Below are 14,935 nucleotides of genomic sequence, written 5' to 3' on the forward strand. Positions count from 1 at the left end.
TACGGTACGAAAAATAATCTCAAAGAGCTTTGATCCTTAACGATATTTACATCATAGTTTTATCACAGAGGTTAGTTAGAGGAAATTTTAATCCAATATTGGTTGATAGAGTTCTAAAATACACTCAGTTGTAAAATGCACCTTAGGTCAGAAGATTTTTTTTTAGTTTTATATACTCGTATTATAAATATATTTCCATTATTACCTAGGTAACAATAGCAGTTAGCTGAGAAATATATTGTTATTTAACGTTTGTTTCGATATCTTTTGGGAAGTAGGATACCAGAACTATTTATTTCGTAATGACATTTGAGCAAAATTTTTGTCAAAATGTATGCGTTTGTGTAAAATAAAATGCATTTCCAAAAATGGACGATCGATATTGTAGAAAAGTAACTTGCACCCCCCCCCCCCTTAACTTGTGAACCTTTTCAGATTATTGAAATATGATTGCAGGAACCTTCTTAGATATGAGGAGCTACAATATTGATGGTTAATTTTGAAAATTTTGCCCTTAGGAGTAGTGAGAGTAGAGGGTAGCTCAAAATATTTAAATGACAAGTATAGTCGTGTTTGGTATCATTTTGCAGGTCTTAAAAAAATAAATAATTGACATAAGGAAAATCAAAATCGGACCACTATTAACAAAATGGCAGCTAAAATTCATTAACACACAGATTTTAAATATCTCAAATGGTTGAAAAGTTAAGAGGGGGAGTAAACTACTTTCTAGCCACCCTGTATATGAAACATAATGAAAGGTGAATAGTGTCATGTACTAAGCAGACCCTCACTTGACGTCACATTATGATCAGTGACTATATTGAACTGTTTACAAAATAATTACTTTAGTTAACGGATTTCACTTTCACTCATATTAAGTAAAATATGACGATGTTAAGTGAATCGAAAATATTGTTTGTCGACAGCTATTGATTTCAACTCTGGAAAACAGTTTTATTTGCTTTCGTAACGTTTATGAAATCAGCATAACCTAGACAAAATGTTTACCTGGAACCGTCAACATTTTTTCATCACCACACCGTTATTTTTTTTAATTTTTTTTTTACAAACACTTGATCTATTGCATTCAAAAATAGTAATATAAAAGATGTGACAAATAGCAAAAATCTTGACATAAATGCTTCTTGAGGTGGTTTAAGGAACATGTATTAATAAAATTAATTTCCATTCTAGCTCCTGAGCTGTAATATTCAATATGAAAAATATTTTACATACCTTATAAATCCGACAAACAGCTCATTTTTATTGAAGGTCGTCTACATGCTTCGGCTTGTATCGGCCATTGTCAAAACGTCTTTACGTATTTTACGTAATAGGCCTATTGAAAGTTGTATTCGTTTTCGTAATGTCTTCGTCCCGTCCGTGTATGTGTGTTTGTGTATGTACTTTTAGTAGGAAAAATGACAAGGATTTCACCATCCAACTGCGACGTTTTGACAATGGCCGATACAAGCTGAAACATATAGACGATCTTCAATAAAAATGAGCTGTTTGTCAGATTTATAAGGTATGTAATGCATTTATCATATTGAACATGTATTAGCCAACGACAGTTAGCGTATCATGAAAATAAAAACTTGACCTAAATTGTTTTGTGGCAGCCTATTTTATATATTTGAAATAGTAAAGTATGTTCATGCAAATCCTTTCTTTTATGAAAAAATATAAAATAAATCATAACTATTAAACGAGAAATAATAACAAAACTTTTCAATGTCCCAAACATTCGCACACCAAATTTAAAACTGGACCTCTTTACATGAGATTAAAATTCTACAATCATTTACCTAATTCATACAGAATTTTATCAAAATCAAATTTTACATATAAGCTGAAAGAGATTTTGAGCCAGAGAGCGTATTACAAAATTCAGACGTTTTTAAATATATAAATATATAAATTGACCATGTACCAGCTTGGGAATTACTTTTGTAATTATTGTATCAGGCGTCATGTACAATAAAGCTTTGTTTATTGTCCATTGTCTATTGTCTATAGGAACTAGTGAGCATAATCCTATTCAAATTCCTACCCTCTTAATCAAGTCTTACGGTTTTTGTTTCTTTGGAAACCAATAAATTAAGAACCGGCCTCTTACAAAAATTGAAATCGGACCTTCAATAGTGTTCAATAGGTCATAAATCAACACAACATTCGGACAACTCTAGTAAATGTAAACATTTTGGTTGAAGAAGCTGACGGAAGAAAATAATAAAGTGAAGCTAAACAGGACTGATACAACCGCTAAAGCCACCACTGACCAGTTCTTTGTCCACTCTCTTGTCCAGATCCACTGCTTTACCGCTTTACAGAGTCTTCATTGCTTCACGGATAAAACTATTGCTAACCTTAAAGAAGAAATTGGTAAATAGATTTTAGTATTCAGTTGCCATGCAATATATATTTCAATACAAACTCAACTTTTAGATATTATTAAGTACAAAGGACATTGTATGTTAGTTTAATAATATTTTAAAGGCTAAAGGAAGCCAATAACTTAGACCAGCCTAAAGGTACTCATCCCACTTCATATCAGGGATTTTACTACATTGGTTCAAAAAAGTGAGGTTACATATAATTTACTAACGTATAAATTGTTTTTGTGTTAAAGAACTTAGGGTAATCGTAAATTTAGTCTCTTGCCATATCATTTAAAATAGTTACACCAGAAATAATATTTTTTTAATAGTGATCTAAATGTTAGGTATTGGCTGTAACCTCTCCAAACAGCATTTATAAACCAAAACCAGAGTTAATTTTTTTACTGGTCTTTATTGTTAAATAAATTGTTATCTGTTTAATATCCTTTGGTTTGTTAAATGACTACAAAATCATAAGATTCAAATGTATTTAACTAATTGTTTTAACGAGGATCAAGACGAAAATGTGACCATCGTTACGAAACTGGTAATCTGACAACCCAAAGAATATTGAACAGGGAACTGTTTTTTATCATTTAAAACCAAACCAATTCACTTAACTCAACAATTAATCCTATCAGTGAGTTTGCAGCTTATAGCTTATGATTGTTATCACGTTAACTTAATGTAATTTTCAATTCCCCCATCAATAATACAAAAGTAGTTTTTGTATAAATCAATACTTATTATAATAATATAACTCAGATAGTTAAATGCACTTATAACATAACAAAACATTTGCTTGTATTGATAACATAAAAAAACATATTTGTATAACTCAATTTTTGTTCCTTAACATTGTTCTTTATTTTAGTATCTTCCAGTAATTTTAACATAACAAAAATAGAATTAAATGTTTGTAATATTAGTTTTTACTCCATTTAACGAATCTTTTACACCAGTAAAATTCGCATTTGGTAACAAAAATAAAAAAAAAATCATTACAAAGTGGCACTTGAGTACAATCAGGTTTGTAAATAAACTCAATTTTCCAAGTTCCTGGACGGTAGGCTCATACAATTACGAGAAAACAGGCAAAGCAAGAGGTTTGAGGAAAGCTGTCAAGGGCGGAGATTAATATAATTACCACAATTGCGGCGGAGTGTTGTCTGAGGCAGGATTGTTGAGAACTCCCAACTCTCACCGTGCTGGTGCTACTCTGCAAGTGCTCAACTGCTGATCGACTATAATGGCTTGTATAGTGAAATGCTTCAATTTACTGTTAATCCTAGAAGTGGATTTTGGTTGAAATAGTCCTTCGATGTAGGAACATCACTCAAAAGTGGGTGTATGTTTTTCTAAAATATTGAATATTTTGTAGCATTTCTAAGTTATTTAAGTGCAGGTCAAATTAGCTAAATATATCTGAACATTTTAAATATTCCTCTAGGTTAGAAAAATATAACAAAACGTGAATAACTTGTTTTAAAATAGGTTAAGCTAGGTAATTATATCAGAAAATAGGTTGACAATAAAATACAGTATATATGCAATGTAAAAATACCACTAAAATTATTATTTATATATTTGTGAATGGGTTTTATCAGCTACATATATCCAAAAATAAATTAAATAATGAATGTGGTTACGAATCTATGGCGCCAATGTAACTGCAACAATATCTTTATGGATAATTATGCATCGGTCTCGCCCCTCATTGATTTTGAAACGAAATTCACAACTTATGCGTGAACCCCTTTGTACTCGTAGTGATATTACAACGGTTTTGGATTATTACGTATCCCTTCATATTAATGCCTAATAATAAGACGCATTTATGATATTTATTTTAATTTGATTTGGGTTTATTAGTGGTTGAAGGTAACACATATTGGCATGTACTGATAAATATGTATTTGATACGAATAAATGCATTAACCTGTCCAGTTCCACTTAATATACTTCTTATATTCTTAGTGAGATTAATACTCTAAGTAAGAGGAATTGTACACTTTTCAAACATATATATTTATATAACTTATGGTTTTATTTTAAAAGCAGTGTTAAAAGTTAATTAGACTTATATTTTGCATTGTATTACTTATCACGTACACTTAAATTGCTTGATAGCTTAAACTACATTGACAATGATAAACTCACTATCTGAAGATATTCGAAGTAAATGGGCAACAAATATTAAAATATGTATAATATATGTGTATTTATCACAACGTGAAATTTGTCAAACAAAACACAATTAAAATATATTTCACAAGGTGCATTCCAAGTGTTGTATACAAACTTATTGTGAACATTTATATTTATGCTGTATAATACTATGATACTTTTTCAACTATTTATAGGAATCAATTTTATTGCTCTTAAGCGATTTAACATCACAATACATTCCACTGAATTACTAAACAAACACCAATTAATTTTGAAATAGGTGATTTCATAGCAAGCAACGCGTTTATTCAGTTACAAAATGGGTTCCAGCGAATGTATACAGCGGCCGTATAGAACAAACGGTTATAATTTGGAGGTATGGTGCTGACATGACTTTGATAAACTGAAAAGCCGAATGTGTGGTTTCAAAACTCTATTTAGTTACTTGTTTATTCATGCAGCATGTGTCTGGTACGTACATAACTATAAGTGTAATAAGTGTTAGATACTAATATAAGTTAATATTAAAATTTACATAAGCTGACGATTTGTTTATTTTGTAATGTTCATTTGAAAAATACATTTTTAATATAAATATAGTAACAATTTGTGCAACTGTTTTTATAGAAAATTTCGAGTTTTGAGTAGGAAACTAATTGAAATTCAAGCCATAGATGATTTTTATTATAATGGTGTAATCAATAAATATTTTACGGTAGATGTTACATCTACTGAACTACTTATTTCTGTGCATTAATGACTTAAATGAGGATCCTGTTGTAAAACTTGTTTCTTACAGTATAACTTATAACTGTATAATCACTATAAACCAAACATTTTTTTATAATATTTCCTCAATATCCTTTCCGTTACTAAGTAAGGATATTGATATTTTTAATCCATGCGTCATTGAGGAAAAGACTTTTTCTCATCAATAGGTTAAAAAGAATCAGCTGGAGACAAAACATCAGGTCGTTCGAAGGTTTTTTTTTATGCAACTGTTTACATCAATAAATATTATGATTTCAATTCATTTGTGAATGTCATGGTCACAATTGATTGAGTTTATTATATTTATACTAACCGAAGGGCATTTTTTTCAGTAGTTTGAATTTATAACTGCATCATTAATATACAAGTAACGTTGATTATTTCTGAAACGGCCAAATGTATTTCTCTGTCAAACTGTATCCTTTCGTTATTGAAGAAGTTTCAGTAGGCTTAAGAGTCTTTGGTTGTAGCATTTAAGTTAGTCTATTCAACACGATCAAAATATTAACTGTCCGAATAGCTGAGTTGGTCGGAAATCGGTTAGTTTAAGGTTATGGAGGTAAAGAATTTACACTATTTTCCCTTACTGAATTATTTATGGATAAAAAACTCGTTTCAACGAAAGACAAAGTTCAAATCGTAACACCTACCGGAAACAAATATTGAGGATCACGTAAAGGTAGGCCCTAGTAAAATATGCTATTTAAGTTTGATAATAACCATATCTTACAGTAACAATACCTACAGTATGTCATGATGAAATTGAAACAGTCCATGACTCAGTAGCTGGCAGGAAGTGTACTAGCCAAAGCTATAAATATGTCCACAGAGCTACCAATATGACTCACCTACTATAAACGGTTTAGTAACATGTGATTCAGGAAGGAATCCTAGTTATTTGTCGTCTAGATAGATGTAATACTAGCCAACACTATAAAATAACCAAACAAAACAGTTACATCTTCTTATGAGTGATACATTATTGTGAACAAATTGTGTATTATATTTTAAACAGCAATGTACTACTAAACGGAATATCCGGGGTTTTCAAACTATGTTAACATTGTAGTTTTTCTAGGATATATGATATGTTTATTTTCTAAATAAACTCATTGAAAAACTTGCATACAGTATTTCCAATTAATTAATATAATAAAACGTATTGTTTTTTTTTAATGGTTCGTTGGATCCCAAGTACAAACATCTGATATCACCGATAAGGTTTTGACATGTGACTAGTGTGATCCCATTGTCAGGTGCCCATCTAAAGCTCTAAGGTTTCAAATGGGAACCATGCGATACCCACAAAGCTAGTTAGGGTCGGCCTCCACATATAAATTATTACATAGCCCCTTCTAAAAAAATTCTACTGTATGGATAAGAAATGTAGGCATTAACGTCAATCCTGCAAGGAACATGAATTTCACTTGAAACATAACAAGATTAAAGCTATATAGTGTAAGTGAAATCTCCATGGATATTGAGAAAGAGTAAACACACTTGTATACAATATAAATAGTTTAAAAAACTCCACATCATAAAAAATTACAAATTTGACTATCCTGTATATTTGTCCCATAATTCCAAGTATTGAAGAATACAATACCAGCGCATGCGGGAGCCAGTGGCCTTGCGGCGTGTCTGACTATCGCCGTCCGTCGCAGTCGCGCCGATTTCGCCACGCCAATGAATTAGACGAAATCGGCGTAAACCGGTCTTCGTCGTTGACACCACTAGCACACTAGCTCACATCGACATACCGGCCTTCGCAGACACGTCTCCGTAGCTTGCATTCCCGCTTCTGTTGCGGCAACTGACGGCCTTGACGTAAAAATGTAAATGGAACTCGCTTTTCAAATTAGCTACTGTACCTAGAACTAGAGTATTGTTGTTGTCGTTCGTGGTTTTAAGTTCATTTTTTGGTGATCGTAAGTCTCTGTCATTTAATGGACTACTGCGGAAATATTTTATCACAGTAGAAAAATCTACGTTTTTAAATCTGAAATATTATTACAACCACGGATCAGAAAAAAACTAAAACTTAACAATATTAGGCAACAACTTTTACGCCACCCAACAATGTTTTTACGAACTTAACTCGTAAGGATTTAGTCCAGAAAACAGCTGTTTGTCGCCAGCTTAATCAAATAGGATTTCATTACGTACTACTGTACTGTAATGAGTTTTTACCAGACACCAACCAGCTGATTATATTTGGCAATGAGTGGTTATAAACAAAAACATAACCTCCCTTAGAGTTTATGAGTAGTGAATGTTACTCCTTTAGTCCGTGAGTATATATAAGGATTTTTATTGTTAAGTTAGCTTAGAGTAGTATGGCGAAAAATATCGTAAGTCACTCGCCCAAAATGTGTTTACCAGACTTGTATGGTAATCCCGCAATTGACTTCGTCTCGCACGGGAACAAGCACACTCGTCCAGTAAACACCTATTTTCAGGACTAGTAACGTAATTTTTTATTTTATCTTTGTTGATGAGCATTATTGACTATTAGTTAGTGTAAACAAAAAGGTGGATAACTACTTAAAAGCTTTATAATCCATTATGTATGTATGTGTGCATCATTGATTCAATCTATTTAATTAATACGCTACATGAAAATTTGTCGGTTGAACTCCTCCACCATTTCTTAACAGATTTTATCCATTGACGTCTCATTGGAAAGAGCGTGTCGCGTGGATTTGCAAACTGGCAAAAATGAATTGACATAGTACTGTATTTCTTGAGATATCATTGAATGAACCGATTTTTTACCATGGAAACATAGCAAAGTCATAGAACGCCACCAAGTAGAAGAAATAGATATAAAAAAAATACTATCGTTATCAACCTATATAATGAAGAACACCTACAGCTACAATATGAAGATTCCCACAAACAATGAACAAGGATGTTAGCCGAAGTGCTACTATTTTGTAGGAAACATTGTCTTAACTTTAACTTAAGTCTGAATTAAACTGGTATGGTAAGGACATTAATCATTAAATATATGTTTTCATAAAAGTCAAGTGATTTATAAAGAATGTGACTACATCCAAGAAGCCTAAATAAAACTTTCTTTGAATGATTCGCATTATTCCCATTTAAGGGAAACAAAAACCCATATGAACGACATTAGGCCTTTAAATTCTGGATTTTTTTTAGGTAAATATAATTTACGACATAACAGTAACTAGCCAAATGAATGCCAATTGATGCAAATAAAATTGTGACAGAGAGGTTATGCAGAAAATCAGGTAGTTCTTAGTCATGTAAACAAAATGTTATCGGTATAAAAAATTGACAGAAATTTGTAAACATACTGACGACATTGGGTGGTACCATGCAGACGACATTATTATTGACGAAGATCAACACGGACAACCTTATACGGCTATAAGTAGGAAACATTTAAAAAACCAGATTAGCTTTTAGAAAAACGATAAAATATTTACAAGAAATGTTGATTATATGGAACTGTTAGGTACGTAATATATGAGTTGAGTCTTTTAAAATCATCGGAAATTATGATGATTTTTATTTGTTTTAAAATAACTACTCTACTTCGTTGCAATTGCTCGATTTTGAGCAACGTGTATACTAGTGTGTAAAATAATTAGTCTACCTGCATTGACACTCATTCAAATCGTGAAAACGTATCATATTTCTTACTGGGTGGTTCTGGGCTCTGTAATTAATTCAACTATTACTCTTATATATGTATAAGGATTTGTTTACTAATAACATATATGGAAAATTGTGTGACTAACAAATTAAAATTCTTCATCACATTATTATATTATCAGCTGTTAAAGTCAAGTTTATGAACAATAATAGCGTTTTGCGAACCAAGCCCTCGGCCGAAAATTTCTACTTTTGGTCGGGTGCATTAGCTGTTTATTTAGTTTCAACCACAGATTAGTGGTAACTTCATTACGTGCATTGTTGTAGTTTCCTAGCAACGATAACCTCAAAACGCAAAACATTACACGGATATTTTATTTATTGGTTAATTACGTTTGGTAGACCAAGGATATTTGATCATATATTGTTGTACTTTCTCTTTATCACTCTACAACCATGGTATTTATTTTATTTTGTAAGGGAAGTATGAGGACCGAATTTTTACTTTAAAAGTCGTGCTTTAAATCTCGTATACCAGATATATGCTTAATATAATTTTTCTCATTAATTATTTATAATTATCATCCTCTGTTCCACGAAAATTGGTTGGAAACGCTTCTTACAAGTTAGGGCCTTAATTGAGAGACTAATCAGGTTAAGATCAGAAGTATCCTGATTTATTTACTTGACTTTATCAACAACGGTTTGAAGAGTATGTTGAAAAGAAACTAATGATGTTTTTCAAAACCAGTTTAAAACTGTTAGTTATACATTCGAAATTTGCTTGATTATTTAAAAACAACATGAAATATGTTTTGTTATATGAAACATCAATATTTCTTTTTTTTTATCAAATTCTTACATGATTTTGTGAATATATTGATACATAATAAATACCATAAAAGGTACATTTTAGGTTGTAGGCTGAGTAGTAATGGTTGTGTGAAATAAAACATGATCAAAAAAATTTAACAGATTTTTAAAAACATCTGTTGAGTTTAACAGGCACGAGTAACTCCCTTGATATATACAACAACAAAAATTCTATTCAGATTTAGTTTTATACCTTTTGATATTGGTTATATTTATTTTAAAAGTAAAAATTATATGCATTGCCCAAATAGGGCTCAACAGTTTCATATTTTAACTTATTCACAGCAATCCAACTCGTGTATAAAATTAAACATTCAACATCAAACTTCAAAACCAGGATGCATGGTGGTGATAAAACTGTTTCCTCAACTTGCGCAAAGTTTTCTAATGAGTCAGAATATGTTTTATTTGCCCCTGAATATTGTTTCTCTGTTGAATTTATTTTTATTCGGTCGCTGTTTCTAATACTTTTGTAAAATGTGAAAAAATATGGAAATTTAAGTTCTGGTATCGTTGTTTTACTAATATTAAATTGCATTATGGTATCAATAATTTGTTTTCAACTCCCTGCTGGTGGCACTGTCTAGTTTAGTATTACTATGTATCACTAAATAAATACACTTTGGTATTATTCGGGTTGTGTTAATTGTTGTAAATTTTTATCACTATCTTTTACAGATCAAAAAGCCTCCAAATCCATTAAACTAGGCTTATCACAAATGCATTTGTGAAAATGTTGTTGACCGTTGATTAAATAAATAAATAATTTTATTTTTCATGTCAATATTTTACAGTTATGAAGTTCTCTACAAGGCCTATTAGACCATCTAAAATGTAACAAAGTCGAAGCTGAAGTCGATATATGGCTGATAATTGGAAATCAGACCACCTTTTTTTGGTCATGCTGCACGATTCTAAATGTAATTAGCATTACAAAGCTAAAATTATATATGTAGTTTGCCTCTAAAGGTGCAGCGTCCATCCAATTATGCTATTGGTAACGAACAGTGTTTACAAATACATCCCAACTACAGTATTTGATATATTTTTGGCCATCTAAAGAAAGATAGATGCAAAAGATTATATTAAAATATCTGCGCCGACTCAAAAACAGTATACACAAAAAATATCTTTCAATACAACATCATTTTCATCCAAACGTGATTGGTATTTTATACAGTTTAAAACAAAGCCCCATGATAAAAGTCCAGTAAATTACCCTTTCGGAATTGAATTTTTATTTCGACAGCAGCAACTGTAAGTAAAATCTTATAGGCAGTATTTGTAAAAACAACATAAAAATAATCCAATCTCAATCCATGGTCACGAGAGATATGACCTTCTTCTGTCCACTCGATTTAAGTGTTTATAATAGTAAATTTCAAAACACATCAAACTTGAATTGTACACGGTCTGCTATTTCGAAACATAAGAACATAGAGAATATAGCCTTATGTACATTTAAAGTTGAAATTACAGTAGTTTAAATTGCCGTAACGTGCGGTAATCGCTAGGCCGATGTTACTTGTAAAGTGTAATTACACATGCCTTTCACCTCAGAATGTAGACTACACACTTGTTGTTGACCTACAATATTGCTTGTCGGAATCCCCCAGTGCTTCCAATACTAGGTAATACCTCAGTAGTGTGTTTAGCAATGTCTAACGATTTGGAAACTGGTGTACATTGATATTTGCAGGTGCTAATTAGTTTTGACGTATTTGAAAATATCTTGTTTTTATGTTTTCACTCTATTTCATATTAGGGATTGTAAGGTTAAGTCTAATTTTGAAATCACAAACATGTTTTAAAATGAATTTAGTAGGTACTACACGACACTGAAAATACGTGATAAGTAAAAGTAACTTTGTATGAATGGAAAATGTAGACATAAAAAGTACAGATAGCTTATAAACTGTTACCTATGACCGTTTTTTTAAGTAGCTGTTTCAATTCAGTTCTTAGAATTGAAAAGTTTCACATAACAGCATAGTTTGCTTACATAAAAGCGTAGTTTTACTTAACAACACGGGTAACGGACCAATGAGGTTCAAGGATTGAGAGAGAAGGAGTAAAATTTGAATGCTTTGAACTTCAACTAATCAGTTGTTTACCAATTTAACTGTTAACAATTTGTGCAATAAGTAATTGGTAAATGAGTCGTTGCATCACTGTCAGTAGCAATAATGTTGTAGAAGTTGTGAGTAGTGATTATAAGTAATTAAAAAACGGTCGTAGGTAAAGTAGTGTACGCAACTCGCGTAAAATAGGCTTAACAACACTTTTAGAAGTTAATAAGGCACTCGCCAAGGCTAGAACCTTAAATATTCTACTTGTGTCGTTAACACTATCTTTAAGCGATTGGTTGTGTTGCTAGCCGGTTAGCATCTTGGACTTCAGTGCGGGAGGGACGGGTTCAATCCCTACACATCCACAAAACTTTAATGGATTTAGACCGCTTTCCCTGAAAGCACTTGAAATTACTTCATAACAAAAATGCTACTGGCGTTGATACGAGAAAAAAAGCGATCGTTGCGTAAACTACTTTATTTTACCACAAATTATTAAATTTCACGACAAAGAAGTAAGGTACAGAGGAAGCATTCAATGGTTTAAGTGGTGTCTAGCACTAGTGCTGGTGTCTAGAGCAAAGTCCAACACCGCCAACTCTCATTCATTTACAACGCTCGCTATGGAGGAAGACCCTGCACCCTATGCTATAGGAATTTCTGCACAACGCTCGCCGTTTAAGCTCTTCCTTGCTCATCACAAGTATATTTCTGGCACAACATACCAGCGATGAAAGCGCACGGTCGTCCCATAATGTTAATTATCAATCAATTGAGATGGGTACGCCACCTAGGTACGTATTTTAACTCATTAATGTGTGAAGGATGAGTGTACAATATTGGTTTATCGATGTAACAGATAATACGTAGATTATTCTATTTACGTTCGTAGAGTTTCTTTTCCATGTCGAAAACCATATTCATCTGCATGAATTTCTTGATAAAGGCAGTATTTCTCCATAACTGAAGGAAATGTTTCATAAACTAAAAAAAATATAGGTCCAAGATTCACCAATCAAACTTACTCTGGTGTCAGGTATTAGTGAATCAGTGTCTTTTAAAAATACCAGACCTTATGCGTATGGAATTATTACAATATAGTTATAGAAAGTGACATCTGATGAGAATTCAAATATTTTCCCTAAAAGCAAAAATTTAAAAAATAACTATAATAGATGATGACGACTATGCGATGAAGGAAGAAATAAATCATTTAAACTTTAAATCATAACGTTTTATTAGTAAACTGTCGTAAGTAACAGCCTAAGTTTTTACTACAGAAAGTACAACCATCTAGAAACAAAGGAAACAGCAAGCCATACTAACAAAAATATTTCACCAAACAAGGATTCAGGCTGTGAAAATTTATGATTTAAAGTTTACTATGCCTGAGTTTTACAACCAAAATACACATAAAAATGAGCAGTCTCCTCAAGATAAATACAACCTCCCTCCTCTTACAAAATATGAGCTTCGTGAACCGTGTTTGCACCTATAACTTGTAAAACTCTTGCGCTATTTCTCACCCGTATACAATACAGCTGATTTGTTCACACGGATAGGAAATTTGTTTCTTCACTCCTTACCGAAAGTAACTATTTTCGATAACAGCTGATATGAAAAAAAGTAGTTGTTTCCCAAGCTCTAATTTGGAGAGAGGGAAAACTATCAGCTGATTTTTCCTCGCTCTAAATCTACTTTCCCTCGCTCTCCATTAGTTCTCCATTTATCTACTATGCGCACTAGTGTTTTGATAGGTTTGTCTTATTGATTTTAATCAGCTGTCTTTATTGTTGCATTATCTAAAACTATACAGAAACAGTCATTAGTTTTTTGAAGTGATTTTAGTGTAGTGCATGTTTAAATTGCTCAAAGTATGTCTAACATTACTGACGATTTGATGAAAACAACGTCAGAGGTGACTAATCACCTTCCACCAGATAAATCACGGGAAAGATAAGAACAGAAATGCATAAACCTTAGAAACTATGTTACAAACTACAAAATGTTAAGTCAATTAAAGTAAGTGACGAAGTATATATTAATATATTTATCTAAAAATCTACAATTGCGAAAACATATGTGTACGTTGTGAAGTGTCTTTTCAATGATTACTCCTTAGACCACTCAAAACACATAAAGTTTTAGACTACTTTGGTCTATTATTATTTTAATCTACTGAGATTTGTATTCTGTATTTGTGTGTATTTTTGCGTCGTGATGAAAAGTATCGTTCATGACTCGTACCGAAAGATATTTTCCGACACTTGCTCCACTATTCCCGTCCACGGCTTCTCTTCGTACGTAAAAATAACTCTCAATACTCGGCTTTCCCTCGCACGTGAAATTTGGTTTTCCTGTGTTCGGTTTCGCCTCACACATGAAACTTGCGCGCGTCGGAAAATGCCACTTTTGGTCCTAGTAATAAAATATACGATTATGTATATCAATGATTTACTCTTAATAAAAATAGTTAAAAGTAATTATGTAAAAATAAATATAGATAGGGCGTATTCAAAATATCAAAATAGGCCTGACAACATTCACTAAGTACTAAATGATTATAGCTTTTGTATAGAGACGAGTATCACAGTATCAAATGCATAAAACATAACAAGTCAGACTGTGGTATATGCGTATAAAATATCATTGTGTCGTTCCCACATTATCTTTATAATGGTTTATTTTCCAAAGTTTTAGAAATCATACATTCATCGAGTTTTTGTTTCGTAGGACCAGGGTTGTGAACCTCATGGACTAAATTTTTCCTGGAAAAACCAATACCGTTTAATAAACCAGACGTTGGTTTATTATATACGTTAACTGATACCAGATCGTTTGAAACGAAACATGCTGCAAATAATTTCCCAGAGTTTTATAAATCCATCCACCATCACGATGTTTCTAGCTTTTGAATGTTTTACATTGTGTACAGTTAAGATAATAACCCTTCCGTTTTATTTACCGTTTTACTATGCTTCGTTCCAGATAGCAAGTTTCGTTTTGCATTTACGTTCAAATAGTCGTAGGCAGAATAATAACTAT

Source organism: Macrosteles quadrilineatus, unplaced genomic scaffold, assembly GCF_028750875.1.
Source record: "Macrosteles quadrilineatus isolate MER2022 unplaced genomic scaffold, UCM_ALF_1.0 Scaffold_7__1_contigs__length_78375512, whole genome shotgun sequence".
Lineage (NCBI taxonomy): Eukaryota > Metazoa > Arthropoda > Insecta > Hemiptera > Cicadellidae > Macrosteles > Macrosteles quadrilineatus.